This window comes from Pinus tabuliformis, chromosome 3_2 (assembly GCF_031772625.1).
Source record: "Pinus tabuliformis cultivar Carrire ecotype Pingquan chromosome 3_2, CPIR1, whole genome shotgun sequence".
Lineage (NCBI taxonomy): Eukaryota > Viridiplantae > Streptophyta > Pinopsida > Pinales > Pinaceae > Pinus > Pinus tabuliformis.
The window spans coordinates 100,666,328-100,679,598 of NC_142302.1; positions in this window are offsets into that span (position 1 = coordinate 100,666,328).

Below are 13,271 nucleotides of genomic sequence, written 5' to 3' on the forward strand. Positions count from 1 at the left end.
ATTTTGGCCTGCATCCAAATTTCAGAGCCTTCCTTGGTTTTTCCCTTGATGGTTGCAAACACTTGGGCTCATCCAATGAGCTATTCTCGAGTCTTTACACCCTTTTTCTTGATCAACCACCAGTCGTCTTTTTGCATGTTGATTGTTATGTCATGCTTGCGATCTTGTTCTAGAAATTTGAAGGTTTGCCTTTGTGTGCATGAGTTTTCTTCGCTCTATGAACATCGGTCATACTCACACACAAAGTTGCAAGCACTGTCGCGCAAGTGTCGTCACAGTCATTCAAAGATCTATCTCAAGTGTCGCACTTGTCGCTCTTAACCTTTAAGACAGTCTCACTGAGCACATGTTTGTCTTATTGGTTTGAGGTGTCTTATCATCGAGTCATGCTAAGTGTGTGATCACAATGTCATGTATGCACAAGTTCACTTGCTCTCACACTTAGCCATTTTTCCTGAAACCTTTCGACCAGACAACCCTCCTTCAACCGGACCCTGGCTAAGCTGCACTGCATAGTCTCAACTCTCAATGACCCTTCTCTACTGCCCAGAACTACGCAGAGCTTGAGGTTATCCGCCGGGGTAGTCTGCATTGCGTAATCCTGGAAGTGAGCAGGTTGATTGTCTCCCATAACTGCACAGAATTTGTCGCCAAGTCTGATCCAATCTACGCTTCTTGCAAGATCACTCATCAAGCCTCCCTCTGGTCTACCAGAAACCTGAACTGCATTGTGACCCCAAGTTGCACTGCTCTCCAAAACTGCGCAGACATGCCCAGCTGCTTGCCTTGCATTTCTTTCAGAAACTACATAGTCATGTGAGTCAGGTCTATGTTGTCTAGCACTGTATTATTCCAAGAAATTGTGCAGATCTGACTGGCAGGCCCCCCTGCTGGGTTGCTCTAGGACACTTAACCAAAAGAAAATATTAAAAAGCGATTTAGCCAAAATTTACGAAAATGGTCCCCATTATTACTATATTAAATAATAAGTTAAAAATGGGGGTGCTTTAATTTCACTACAACAATGGCGATGCACGGGGAAGAACCAATTATCTCTAGTTAAAATGATAATGAACTTCGCTTTACCCAAAGGTTAAAAGGGAGGAATTATATGCTGTCAAATAGTAAAACATGTCCAATGGGTCCCACATTAGTAATTCAGGCAATATAAGTCCAAAAAGGATAAGAACTCAAAGCAGACTGAGTCTAAAGTCATGAATCTAGATTTTGGGGAATATTTAACATTAAAGATTACTTCGTATGAGTAATAGAAGACGGTGCAGATATGAGTTTTTTGATAAAGAATATATCCATCAATATGAATGGTCTCTGACATTTCTTTGCTACCATCGAGCCTGGTCAATACCCCGGCGAAGTTATATTTTATGCCATACAAGTATGGCCTCTCTGCCAGCGAGCATCCATAGCCCCGACGGGTTTACTAGTATTTCTCATGCTTCCCCTTTTAATAACCCTTTTGATAAACACATTTGCGATGTAAGTTTGTGATATACATGAGTGAAAGAGGTGGGATGGTAAAAGAGACTTAAGCAAATGGATATAATACTTCCATAATGTTGACTCGATATCCTTCCCTGTGACTATCAACTCAGAGGCTTTTATAAAGTGGAGGAATGGGAGGGATCCATTGAATTTAACTCAAAGTCAGTTCTTTCCTTGAAAAGATGAACTATATTAATTAGAAGGGATGTGTGTTCCTCCATGAAAATGATTTAAAGTAAGAGGGCTTTAAGATTCCATAAAAATGTCCCTTGAAGGTAAATGAAACCCATTGAAATAGATAGAGTACAAATTTCCCATGTATGCCAGTCAATGCTGGGTGAGAAAAATTCCTTTCAAATAAATCTTGGAGGAATCACCAAAATCAAAACAATAACAAATAACAAAAGGAAAAGAAATTCAAACTAAAGCAAAATAAGAAATCAACAAACTCAAAAAATGTCAAACAAGGAAAGGAGAATTGAAAGAAAAGCCCAAATTATAAAGACAACCCCAACAAGACTAAATATAAAAATGTCTCAACGAAAGAGTAAAAATAAGACAAGCATGAGTGCGTTCATCTTATGTTGAGATTTAATACATTTCATCTTGTTGATTTATAAATAATTAGGCTCTCAAACCGTAAGGGGAATAACAGTCATGAGGTAAAATGAAGCCAAAAGAGAAGTTTTTATCTTTTGCAGATTTTTTGGTTTCATAACAAAGCTTGCATGAAAACATATTGACCATTAAAAACCGGGCTTGAAAAGTAAACTAAAAGTTCAAGGACTCCCCAATTTTGCTGATTTTATGAATATTATAACTGCTCTTCCAAAAATCAAAAGCAAATAAAATAGGAATGTGAGTGCCAAATCTGAGTTGGTAGGGGTGCAAAGCAATTCTTGAAGTCCTGCAAAATAGAGTTTTATATTAGTAAAAACTAAAACAAAGTTGAAACAAAAATGTAAAGAAATGGAAAGGATGAAAGTGGGCATATAAAACTTACCATTGAAAATTTTCTTTTAATTTTACGTGAAATACGTCGATTTTCTCCAACAAAATATAACTTCTCCTTTTGATTGGAATTAGAAACATGGAGTTGTAGCCTTGGAAGTTTTCATTGGCCCAAAATCATAACTTATTAAATCAAGTAGTAAAGCTAGAAAAATGATGTCTCATGTTCAAGGAATCGGAAGTAAACTAAACCCAATGGAAATGAGAATGAAGAAGTGCTTCTCTATGAATTGTAGCAACAATTGTTCTCTTTATCTTTTCTGATTTCATATCAACTCCAAGGTTTTCATAAAATGTCCAGAATCAAGACCAAGTCCCAAACAATGTAACGCTTATGTGTATATGGAGAGGACTTGAATTTTTGCATGATCAATATGGAGCGATATAAGAACACCATAAGAGAATTCAAACATAAATTTACCATGATCAATTACCTTTGTGTGTTCCAAATTTGTTTACCAATTAATTGTATTACCATAGTGGCTGCTCAAGAATGCCTTGAAAATAAAATGAGGATGCAGACTAAAATATAATCGAGATGATGAGATGAATATCCAATAGTAAGATAAAAACCAAAATGTAAGCGAGCCACAAGTGATGAACTTTTCATTAGCCAAGAATATTATCGTGAAGAGTAAAAAGAGGTCCAACTATAGATGTGATGATGTATGTCCAATGAAGGCACAACAATAAGATCCATGTGCACACACCAAATATAATGGATATACCTAAAGTCACTGAGTCATCTAGAGAAATGAATGCTTGGATGTTTGTTGAAATTATAACTAAAAATTCCTCCAAGCTCTCAAATACCAGGATGACGTGGAAGTTAGAGTTGAACAAAGTAAAAAGATATAGAAATAATCAAAGAGGAATCCATGTGAACATAGTGATAAATCGAGCCGTCAAGTAATGAATGAATTGACCAGAGGCCTGATATCTCACTAATTAGAGATATTAAGAGGCTCATTATAGAGGGAAATAGGAATCTCGGAAAGAAATCTTGTATTGTATGTAAATTAAGTCTTCCAGGAAAAAGAGTTCGAGGTTCAATAATATGACTGAAGCAGATAGAATCTCGTATAGGAAATCTCATAAACCATTTTGTGATTTAAATCATGTTATGAGACTCTGAGATCACAGGGTTTGAGTGAAGAAAATGAAGTGAGGGGCATTTTCTTAATCAAGCACAATGGGCGTGATAGTTGAGGAAAAAGGCCATATAGATCTTGGGTTAGAAATATCATAATGTATTTTTAAATGCTTCTGATAAAATGTGTTTTCGAGGTTCTGAGGTATTGAATCTCAAATGATAAATCTGATAAGCTTGAAAGTTCGAATTCTCAAGGAAAATATCTTGGAAAATGAAAAGCAGAGGATCGAGATTCCAAGATTTACTAGTTAGAGGGTCTGAGTCATCTCAGAAGAATGAAATGTGACTAAAATGGATGTAAGATAAGTGAGTGCAGTGCAAAGGTTTAACTTAAATCGGCAAATGTAAGATTCGGGATGGATAAAGATGGATAGGAGCACTTTATAACTTGCTACAAGATTTTTTGCAATTTTTCCTTTGCTTATGGACCTTCTTTAATTTAATGTTGAAGTGCCAGAAGTAGTAGGCCCATGGAAAATCTGAACAAGAAGGAGCCAAGTATTTTATTTCAGCTACATCAACGAGAGGAAAAATATGATTATTGACTCATCTCGCAAATTTGCAAAGAAAGGAAAAATGAAGAGAAACAACAATACATAATACACAAATTCTGATGAGAAAGAAAATACTTCCCTAAACATGTTGCAGATTAGAAGAGACTAGTTGCTCGCCTTATCTTTAAGCTAATTAAATATGCTAATAAAAATCAAGTCTCCAAAATGAAGCCAATGAAGACCTGCAAAAGAAGCAAAACATAAATAAGAAGTAAACTATGGAAAAAAAAAAAAAAAAATTAACAGATGAAGATGAACATGTCTATGCATACATGGAAGAATCTGATTGTAAATTTACCTTATATATCTTGACATTCTCCCATGTATTATCTTTGATTTTGTGTATGTTCAAATTCATCTACTTATTTAATCTAAGTTAAATACTAAGTAGTGAACTATTGATTTGCATTTACTTCGTAATAACATTGAAAGACAAGAGTGGGAAAAGAGTTCGTATAGAAATGCTTGTGAATTGAAAATTGAATTTTTCAAGGGTGCTTGATTGTAAAAATTCTTTGGAACTTCACCATTCCTAATATTCTTTGCAAATTTCAACAATGTGGTGAAGCTTCACTGAGAAGAATAAGCAAGCGCGGCGTAAGCAATCATACTTTTCGAACACTCTTTGTTAGAGAATGGAGTAAATAACAAGGAAGCATTGTAGACTCATTACATGTTTATTAAAAATCTGCAATAATGAAATAAATACAACAAGAAAGAGAATCTAAATCTAACTGCATAAGGGAAAATATGACTAAGTATAGTCTTACTTCCAATGTAACCATTCTCTCATTTTATTCCCTGCATGTATGTACAGGTCACACATCAGTAACAAAAACACAATTAAAATTAAACCAACAGGAATAAATATGAATATAATATGTACACTTATTGCTAATATATTTATAAAAATCAATTTATTTGCAATCACCTTCTCTTGAAGATTTTCCTCCAACCAAATCTCTATGGGATCATAAAAATAAGGATGAATAGTTGATAGAGAATGGAAGAGATTACATGAAAGAGAGGTTGAACAACCATGAAACAAGTCATTAGACAAACTATTAGCAATCTTCTGTGAAAATGAAGCTTCCAAATGACTTTGAAATGGATCAATGAAGTGTGGATGGAGGCTTAGTGCATATGTCAGAATATCTTCAATTGGGTTAGATAGCTGGTCATATTGGATCAATGCACTCACAAGTGTTGATTCATGTTGAAGATGCATTCTAGAAGGAAAAGTAAATTGATAAAATATAACCATCAAATGGAATTGGAAGATCAAAAGCTCTTGATGGATATAATCCAAACTTTGAGATTCTTCTTTACATTCTAGTAATGCACATTGCAAATATTGGTCATTTAATTACTCAATTTGCCAGCAAATAACATCTAAAAATTAAAAAATGCAAACATAAAATAAATCTGAAATCAAACAAAATAAATGAAGAAAAAACAATGAAATCAACTCACAATTCACACTATTGTTACAATTAATGTTACAACACAATTGGGATTGATTTGAAACAATTTCCTTCTCACAAGAACTAGCCAAGGTAGTAATATTAGAATAGTCAAAGACGTCAACTTGTGAAAGAGAGAAAGATTCAAGACAATGAATAAGAGTGAGAACTTGATCCTCATAAGAACCATAATTGAGATGTATTCTTGAATGTTGAAATAATGAAAATGATTAATTGTTTGAAAATGAGAATTTATTGATTTAAGAGCAACCGCACGCATGGCTGGACTGCGGCTACCCTAGCTACGCTCTCCCTTCCCTCCGAGCGGTTCCTTGCCACAATGGATCTTGGAGGTGGCTCTGAGGCTCCTCCTTCCTCGCCTCCTGAAGTCAAAGCATTCAGGAAGTTAATAGCAGCAGTTGGAAAAAGAACGATCTCCGGATCACAGCAGAAGTTTGTGAAAAAATTGGATAATATCCCCACGGTGGAATTTCCGGCGGAAGAAACTTGCAGATCAGCATTGAACCTAGCTGAAAGGGGTCTTATTGGCCAGTTCACAAGGCTATGGCCATCCCTGAAAGCAGTAGAAGAATGGGTAAAATGAAACTGGATCCCACTGGTCTCTGAAGGAATAAAAATTCACTTCGTCGGAAAAGGGTTCTTCGTCTTTGTGTTCGACAATGCGGAAGACAGAAGTCTGATCTTCAGGAACGGGCCATATTTTATGGGCCCCCAAGGGCTTTATTTGAATAAATGGTCACCAGATTTTGATCCAGCTCAGGATGTGCCCACAGCAGTTCCAATGTGGGTGCGCCTTCCTCATCTCCCTCTTCATTGCTGGAACCAGAGATCGCTGCAGTATATAGGCAATGCCCTAGGCAAATACATAGACCAAGCGGTGAGAAAAGACCAATACTCCTGTGCCCAAATCTGTGTTGAAGTCGACCTGGAAGTCAGTTTACCTGAAGCCATCAAACTCTCGGTTGCAGATTGGACCCACATCCAAGAGCTTGACTACGAACAGCTTCCCTTCAAATGCCGACATTGTCACGAGTACAGGTATTTCGCAAAGTACTGCAAGAAGAAGAGCGAGGAGACAACAAACAAAGATAAAGGAGAGCAATGGAAGCAAGTTAAAAAACCAACACACAACAGGAAGAATAATAAATCCAAAGGTAAAGAGACGGGGAAAAGATCTGAGCAAGACAGTGGAAACCCTCAAACCTCAGGGAGCATGGAACCAAACAACAACGAGGAAGATAAAAACTCCTTCGAACCTCTCAACACCCCTCTAGAACCACCAGAAGCAGATCGGGAAGGACTCATCCAGACGAATGAATTTGCCTCTCCGGTCTCAGGTAACATGGAAATTCTCCTCTCAAGTCCGATTCTAGGTAACAATTCCTCTCTGTCATATGTAGACGTTACAAAAAAAAAAATGCCATAGATAATTCTGGCTCATCGGAGAATGAGACCTTCGAGAGGCCCTCAAAGAGAACCGGAAGGAGAACACACAAGGAAACTAGAGAAGAAGAAGCAGAAAGACAAAAAACCCTAGGGAGCCAAGCCACCATCGAGATGACTCTCGGGAGAAGTACCAGAACCAGACCTCCCATGGGAGGAGGACCCATCCAAACAAGTAGCAAGTAATGCAACTGGTCTCTTGGAACTGCAGGGGATTCGGGAATCCCTCAAAGGCAGAAGCTATTAAAGACTTATTGAAAATGGAACCCACAGACATTCTCATGCTCCAAGAGACAAAAATAGAAGGGGAACTCCTTCTAAACACAAGCAGCACAAAATGGAAATTTGACAATGGGAAGGCAGTAAGCGCCAGAGGCTTGGCTGGAGGAATAGGCACCTTTTGGTCTGGGAAAATCTTCTCGTTAGAAAGATTCTATGAGACACAGCATTGGATTTTCACCGAGCTTCGACATACCTCAAGCAATCTCACCTTAGCTCTCTTTAACTTGTATGTTCATGTACACTATGCTGAAAAGAGAGAGTGTTGGAAGTCACTCTCAGACTTTTTAGAACTTCATAATCCAAAGAACATTGTCATAGGAGGAGATTTGAATATTATTATGGATCCCAAAGAGAAGAGAGGAGGTTCCTACTCCAGGGATCCTATGCTCTACATAGTGGAAAACCTCATGATTCAATGGGATCTGGTAGATTTCAAGCCAGTAAAAGGAGAATATACCTGGAACAACAATAGAACAGGGGAGAATCATATCTCAGCCAGGCTGGATAGATTTCTCATCCACAGTTCAATCATGATGGATAGAAGAATCATCTTCTCCAAGATTCTTCCTAAATTAACCTCGGACCACAAGCCAATACTTCTCTGTTTGAAAGAAAAAGAGGACTTAGGCCCTCTTCCTTTCCGATTTAGTCTTCTCTGGGCTAAAAGAGAAGGGTTCTTTGAAACAGTTCAAACAGCTTGGCAAAAAGAAGTAGCAAGCTCCCCAAGCTTTGTGTGGGAGCAAAAGCTAAAAAATGAAAAGTATGCCTTGAAAGATTGGATAAACAAGGCTTTAAAAACTCTTACCAATCAAAGGAAAGAAGTTGTCCAATATCTGGCTGAAATTCAATTTGATTTGGAAAAGATTGAAATCACCTCATTGGACATTGACAAAGAAAAATCTGCTCAAAGGAATACTTACAGCTACTTCAGAAGAGAAGAAGAATATTGGCGAATCAAGTCTCGCAACTTATGGTTAAAAGCTGGAGACAGAAACACTGCATACTTCCACAGACAGTATAGGGCTCGCCTTTCCCGAAACCACATAGCTGAAATCACCACTTCCAGAGGGTAGGTGTGCAAAGGCTTTGAACAGATAAAGGAAGCAGCTGAGAATCATTTTAAGACTCTTCTCAGTGCTGAAAGGGATGGGTGTGAAGAGGACATAAATGAATTCCTCACTCATATCCCAAAGCTAGTTAGCACAGATGATAATAATATGTTGTTGAATCCCATCTCGGAAGAGGAAATCTCTAGAATAGTATGGTCCATGGAGCCCGACAAAGCTCCTGGGCTAGATGGATTTTCAATTCATTTTTACAAACTATGCTGGGAGATAATTAAATCAGACCTTCTGAGAATGATTCATGGATTCCTGAGGAAAGCTAAGGTCGGAGGTGGAACCAATTCCACCTTCCTTGCCTTAATTCCCAAGGAAGTGAACCCTGGGTCTTTTGAAAGATATAGGTCGATCTCGCTATGCAATGCCTCTTACAAAATTCTAGCTAAACTCCTGGCGAACAGAATCAAACCTCTGCTGCAAAAATTAATTTCTCCAGCTCAAGGGGGGTTCGTGAAAGGAAGGCACATCCTAGACAATGTAATCCAAGTCCAAGAAGCTCTGCATTCCAGCCATTCCCAAAAAGAACAAGGTATGTTGATCAAACTAGACATGTCTAACGCTTTTGGCAGAGTTAATCGTTCATTTTTGTATAGGGTTCTTTTATCCTTTGGTTTCAATCAGGAGTTCATTAATCTCATCAAAGCCTGCATAGAAAAGACCTGGATCGCGCCTTTGGTAAATGGAAGGCCTGCCAACTACTTCCTAGCCACCAGGGGATTGAGGCAAGGCTGCCCTCTTTCCCCCTTCCTCTATATTCTAATGGCAGACTCCTTGAGTAGAAAGTTGTCTTTTGAAAAACAAGCTAGCAGCATTCCTGGGATTCGAATAGAAAAAGGAATTGAACCCGTGAACCATGCTCTGTTTGCAGATGACTCCTTAATGCTTGGAGGAGCTTCTCTGAGAATAGCAAATTATTTTAAATTCATTCTCCAAAAATTCTGTAGCATCTCGGGAGCCCTTATAAGTGAGAGGAAAAGCGTTGTGTATGGATGGAATACAGATCAACACACAATTGAGAAAATTGCAAACCATTTAGGCTTTGTTGGGCACGATTCCTGGGAAAAAATAAAATACTTAGGCCTTCCACTAACGCTGGGTTCCAACAGAAATCAATTGTGGGAGGAAGTAATAGAAAAATTCAAGAAGAAAATCGTTATCTGGGGAGGTTTTTGGCTCACCACAGGAGGCAAGCTCACTTTAATCAAATCTGTTCTCTCGGCGCTGCCCACTTTCCAGGCTTCTCTAATGCTGGCTCCAAGAGCAATCTCCGATCAGATTTCAAGGCTCATTCGTGATTTCCTATGGAATGGAGGTCGTGGAAACAATAATCGATTTCATTTAATAAATTGGGACATTGTGAAGCGACCTCTCGTGGAAGGTGGATTGCAAATCAGAGACCCCATGCATGCCAATCTAGCAATGGGATGCAAGTTATTATGGCAGATCCACGCTCAGGCCAACCATCCAATCAGCCAATTAATCAATCTTATATATCTCAATAACCAATCGTTGAGGCAATTCATGGTGGAGAAAAATCCAAAAGGATCTTTGGCTTGGAAGTTATGTGGTAGAGGCATTAAATTTTTCAGATCCTACTTGTATCGGATTCCTGGCAACGGCAAAAACACAATGTTATGGAGGGACAACATTATGGGCCATCCTCCTCTTGCATAAGTTAACGAAATATCTGAGCTAAGATCATGGTTATAGGCGAAAGGAATCAGGAAAATAGAAGACATCTTGGAATGGGACAGCCATGGGAGCTGGCAGCGATGGAAATTTCCTAGAACTCCAGAACATTTACAAATGCAATTGGAAATTCTTTTTGAATCAATCTCTGAATTCGCACCGGTCCACAAGGAAGAAGAAGATTCCTGGGGTTGGGGCAAGACCAGGGTCTATTCGGCAGCTCAAGGCTACATACAGATGCAAACCAGGAATCATTTTGGAAGAAGGTTTGGGATAGCTTCGGCATCCCCAAAATTAATTTCTTCTTCTGGACTTTGATGCACAGAAAAATTCTGACCGGAGAAAACTTGTGCAAAAGGAATATAGTTGGTCCCCACTGCTGTGTGTTATGCAAATGCGCAAAGGAAACTTCTGATCATTTATTTATAGAGTGCGAGTTCGCGAAGGAGGTCTGGTCCCTTTTCCTGCATGGGCTGAATGTTATCCCTCCATCTCAAGTCTCGGTTGTCTCAATGTTTACCTCTTGGAAAGACAATTATCCTCATAGCATCACTAGCAAGTCTCTTTGGCTCCGAGTGTGGATTGTTGTCCCGAAATATGTCTGCTGGAAGCTTTGGCTCGCCAAGAATGATATCATTTTCAACAATACAGATTGGTCTCCAGCAATGGTGGCTGCCCGAGCAAAGGGTCTGCTCTTAGAAACTTTGAATCATTTCCCCGTCAAAGATGATAGTTCCCTTCTTATTGAAGAAAGGACGTGGTTGGATGCTTATTCCAGCAGCGTCAGAATCAAAGCAAATCCTCGCCCAACTCAAAAGGAAAGATGGAAAATTCGAGATTCAGAGGACAACTTTCAACATTGGTGGAGATCCCAGGGCAAGTGCACAATCTTCTTTGATGGCGCTTCAAAAGGCAACCCAGGAAAGTCAGGTGCGGGCGGGGTGATTTTTTCCTCGAATGGGAACAAAGTAGATAGTTTTAGCTGGGGGCTTGGTCAGAGAACCAACAACCAAGCAGAAATTCTCGGCTTATTAAAAGCTTGTCAAATGGCGAGAGAGGAAAATTCAAGAGAAATCTTAGTCTTTGGAGACTCGGAAGTGCTGATAAAAGCACTCATTAGTGAGAAAAAGCTAAAGGATCCGGTGCTAAACAAGTTGCTAACTAGACTAAAGAGAATTCTGAGAGAAATTCCCTCGATTCAATTTTACCATATTCTCAGGGGTTTAAACAAGGAAGTGGACAGACTGGCACATATAGGATGTACGTTGCAAATTGGGATGTTAAGTATAAATGTTGATTTCCTGATCAAGGCAATAATCCCCTGAGTGGGAAGGAAGTGCTTCTGAATTTCTGAAGAATGTATTTTGGTTGATTGGCGTAGCCCAACTTGTTTCTCTCTAATAAAACATAATCGTTTCAGTTTTAAAAAAAAAAAAAAAAATGAGAATTTATTGGAACAATTTCTAAATTAGAGTTTCCTTCATTCTCAAATATGATTTGACTTTGATCATGAGGATTTTTTGGGGAGTAAGATAAATCAAAATCCTCAATGTCAAAGTAATCATCAAAAATGGCTTCATGAGATTCACTAGAATTCTCTTCATTCTCATACAATGCATCAAAACAAGAAGGAGCATTGAGTACATTTTCATCACTGTCAAAAGAATGATCAATAATTGTCTCTCGACTTTGGTAAAAAAAAATAGGCAATTCATTTATATTAACCTCTTTCTTTTTGTAACAACATTAATGCAAAGATGGGATGAATTACTATCAACCAAAATATTGGGGTAAAGGGAGAAATGAGAGTTAGAGACAATGAAGTTGAAAATATATCTATTTGCAGACCCTTGTGCGTTTTGTCCATTGCAAATTTTAGATTCTTGATCATTCATTTATCTACTTATGCTTTCTTGAAGGTTGTTGCTTGTCTGCCTTGCAATTTGTATTTTATCAACGTGGTCATATTCAAAAATTTCTGTAGTTAATTGTACATTATTGTAATCTTCAATCTATGCTTGTGCTTGCCAATTTCTTAGTTGATTTTCTAATTTCAGTTCATGTTGGTTTTCAGATTTTAAGGCAATTACTTCTTCAAGTTTGTTCTTGGTATCTTCTTGCAGTTGATTATGAAAATTTTCCAAGCTTTGTGATTGTTATTCATTAACATGTGGAAGTGCATCATGATCATCATTAATGCTATAAGAGGTGTGCACTAAATGAAGGAAATTATCATACGTGGCAGAGGCAACTTCATCATGATTAGTATGCACCTCCATATTAGAACTTTCAATCATGTTAATAGAAAGTGAAGAAGATTCATTAAAGATTGAAATCGTCTTGTGTGGACTAGGAATGCAAGGAAGGGAACAAACATATTCAAAGCATTCCATCAATTCAAGATCTGAAGGTTTAACTTCAACTTTGAATCTTAAGCAATTTAATCGAAATTTAACGATAAAATCTATGAAAGATTGATTTTCCAATTTTCGTAAATCTTCAAGTTCATCACATACCTGTTCATAATCATAACCATCAAATTCATAAAGGAACTATGTGATAAATTAATCCTAAACGTGAATAGAGACAACTAGAACATATTGACACCATCTTTTGGCTTTTCCCAAGAATGTAAGAGTAAAAATCCTACATAAAATACCTTCATCAATATCATGAAAAATAGAATTCGTAAAAGTTTGAATAAACTATAAGGCATGATCAAATGCAGAAGCATTATTCTTACTGTTAAATTTTACCTTTGACAAGTGTCTTACTATTTCCGGTGGAGTATTGGCGGATGCACGTCTAGAGATACAAATCCAAATGGGAAATTTGGGAGGAGCCATTGTGATTAAATAAAAGCTTTAAAATATAAAAACTCCAAAAGACAACAAGTCGGCAAGCCCTCCTTCTAGCACCAAAAATGTTGATGGTAAAAAATTACCTTGTCAACATGGAAGGGAGACCACCCAGTCAAAGCCCCATCTAAGTTCTTATTTGTTCAATGTAGTGGTTCTGACTGATTCAGTTG